The sequence below is a fragment of the Herpailurus yagouaroundi genome, unplaced genomic scaffold (assembly GCF_014898765.1).
Source record: "Herpailurus yagouaroundi ecotype Mexico unplaced genomic scaffold, PumYag 147294, whole genome shotgun sequence".
NCBI lineage: Eukaryota > Metazoa > Chordata > Mammalia > Carnivora > Felidae > Herpailurus > Herpailurus yagouaroundi.
In genome coordinates this window covers 1,122-3,970 of record NW_024422535.1, presented here as the reverse complement: position 1 = coordinate 3,970, position 2,849 = coordinate 1,122, and the positions used below count along the sequence as shown (strand labels likewise).

Below are 2,849 nucleotides of genomic sequence, written 5' to 3'. Positions count from 1 at the left end.
TGTCTCTCTCTGTCTCAAAAATAATGGTTAAAAATAATAATAATAAAAATTGAAAAAAAAAACGACAGATTTGTGGGGCGCCTGGGTGATCTCACGGTTCGTGGGTTTGAGCCCCGCGCGTGGCTCTGTGCTGACAGCTCAGAGACTGGAGCCTGCTTCGGATTCTGTGTCTCCCCCTCTCTCTTACCCCTCCCCTGCTCATGCTCTGTCTCTCTCTGTCTCTTGATAATAAATAAGCGTTAAAAAATTTTTTTTAAATAAATAAAAATAAAAACAGATTTGTGGTTCGACTGGCATCAAGAACACAGCCAATGAGACCACAAGTCTTAAACGAGTGTGACAAAATGGAAAGTTGCTCCCCAACACAGACTCACCCCCCATGATCTTCCTGATTTCTCTCCTTGACGTCAATTGGACTGGCATTTCTCCTTTTGTCGTAAGAATCTCTTTGTCAGCTCCTGATTTTAATAAGTAAGAGACCACCTGACCATGATTGCGTTTACACGCCCAGTGTAAACAGGTCCTGTCCGAAGAAAAGGAGAAAAGAGTTAAAAACAGAAGAGTTGAGGTGGGATTTCAAATTCCAGGTGCTAGTCAATAAATGTATGCAAGCCTGTTAAGAGCTCAGCTAGAACCAGGAAACCGGACAGGTAACCTCAACTTTTCTTTTCGGAAAGCAGATGATCAAAATATTTAGCATGCTTAAAGCTTATTTTTATTTTCATTTCTGACCCTTGGGAAAAACTAATTTATCCCAGGAGCTTTCATTTCGAGGAGTTCCAGGAGGCTGGCTGGTTAACTCTAATGGTATTGCTGAGAGGTCTTCTAGCACTAACGCTCGTTAGATTGTCCCAGTCTCTTTAAAATGTTTTTATGGTGTCACTTTTCCTTTTTAGGGACAGTGGAAACTTGCTTCGTATGCATCAAATGACACATGAAAATTAAATATTATCAGGGTAATAATCATCTACAGCTTGTTCTGCCACTGAAATTATTATTGCTACATAGACATTCCCAGCTGAATCTCAGTTGCTCATTCTTTTTCCTTTTCTTTCCTAGACACACACACACACACACACACACACACACACACACACACTTTAAATTTCCATTTTTAAAATACTTGGATCCTCTAGTTCTCTCCAGAAGGCTACAAACATACCCTCATCTGCTTAAATGTAAGGCACTGTGCACAGGCTTTAATTCCTAAGGCACTTGAAAAATGTACACCAACGACCGAAATTTTCAAGAACAAACTCTTCTAACATATTAGCCTCATTTAAGTAAAACTAATTATTTATTATTGTACACACAGGAAGGGATTATGCACACTCTGAAGGGCTATTATTTTAACACCACGTAGAAATATAATTAGCATGCTGGTAAAAACTCCATCTTAAACAGAAATGAAGGGATTCAGAGTTGCTAACTTCATCCCTGGTTGCCAAAGCTGAATGATATTGCGGAAGGAAAATCCTTTCTCCCCTCTGTTCTGAAACGTCCTCACCAATTCTCTAATTGAATGGAGAAAATTTCTTCAGAGCTGCCAGCCAAGTACAGATAAGATAAAGAACAGAACAATAATGTTCGGTAGTGAGGATTAAGTTAGGTCACTAACCTGCAAAGTACAACTATCCATAAAGTTCATTTGGTTCCGGGGAGAAGGTGATGTGCCCTGGCCTCCTCAACATTTCAGGCTTGCAGAAAGCTAGCTTGTCCGGCTGGCTGGGACTCCATCAATGTTTCAGAGGGATATTCCATACTATTATTGATTAGAATTAGATTATCCAGGTACCTTTAAGGTGTACTCTATAAAGAAAAGATTGCCAATTTGGGAAAAATAAGGGAAGAGGCGGCTTCTGCTTCTGAAATATGAGCTCATGGAGATAAGGAAGTGTCTGCTTGGACATACAGGTACTTAATTGCTCAACAAGGGAACCAAGAACAAGGTGGACACTGGTCCGGGCAGAAGGATCCAGTACATCCTTGATTGTGGGCAAACTGCAGCTGAGAGTGTTTGTCTGTGGATCTCTGTGGCATGGGCTTGAAAAGTGAATAATTATAATAAGTGAGCATTCAAAAATGAATGGAGCATGATGAGAAAAATATGTTCCCTTTTGGAAATAAAGTGCTCACTCGCTGGTAGTAAATCACTTGTTCATGACAAGCTTGAGACTGAAGAAGGTAATTTACTGCCAGTGGGTCTGAGACACTCTGGGAAAACCAACTAGCTAAAGCATCACCATGTAAAGTGGTGTTAAGGCAACACAGCACGATCCCCACAACCACGTGCCCTGAGTGGCCATCACTTACAGTCCAGACCTGTGTGGCTCTGGGCAGCCATAACTCAGAGCCATTGCAGCCAGGCAATATTTTCAGCTTTTTCATGAGCCATTATGCTTGTTGCTTAAAGCCAAGGGGTACGCACGACCTTTGAATTACAACTGATATGGGAACTCTATCTTTGAAATTTAACTCTTCAAGCTTTAAATTTGCAGTCAGAATATCTGGTTAGTCCTGGGAAGTATTTCAGACCGGAGGGGCTGGGTATCCTTCATCAGTGCTGAAATTGTGGTTACTGACCAACTACAAAGTGAAAGCAGTAACCATTTGGCTTTTCTTTTTTTTTTTTAATTTTTTTTTTCAACGTTTATTTATTTTTGGGACAGAGAGAGACAGAGCATGAACGGGGGAGGGGCAGAGAGAGAGGGAGACACAGAATCGGAAACAGGCTCCAGGCTCTGAGCCATCAGCCCAGAGCCTGACGCGGGGCTCGAACTCCCAGACCGCGAGATCGTGACCTGGCTGAAGTCGGACGCTTAACCGACTGCGCCACCCAGGCGCCCCCC

The 2,849-nt window shown here is 42.1% G+C and overlaps 1 long non-coding RNA gene across 1 annotated transcript; it reads right to left on the bottom strand.

The window, feature by feature from the left end:
- Positions 1-453: 453 nt before the first annotated feature.
- LOC121026618 (uncharacterized) lies at positions 454-2,615 on the bottom strand. Its single transcript, XR_005788404.1, has 2 exons — positions 1,619-2,615; positions 454-523 (listed from the first exon to the last, which is right to left on the bottom strand). It is a non-coding gene; the product is annotated as an uncharacterized LOC121026618 (long non-coding RNA).
- Positions 2,616-2,849: the final 234 nt, after the last annotated feature.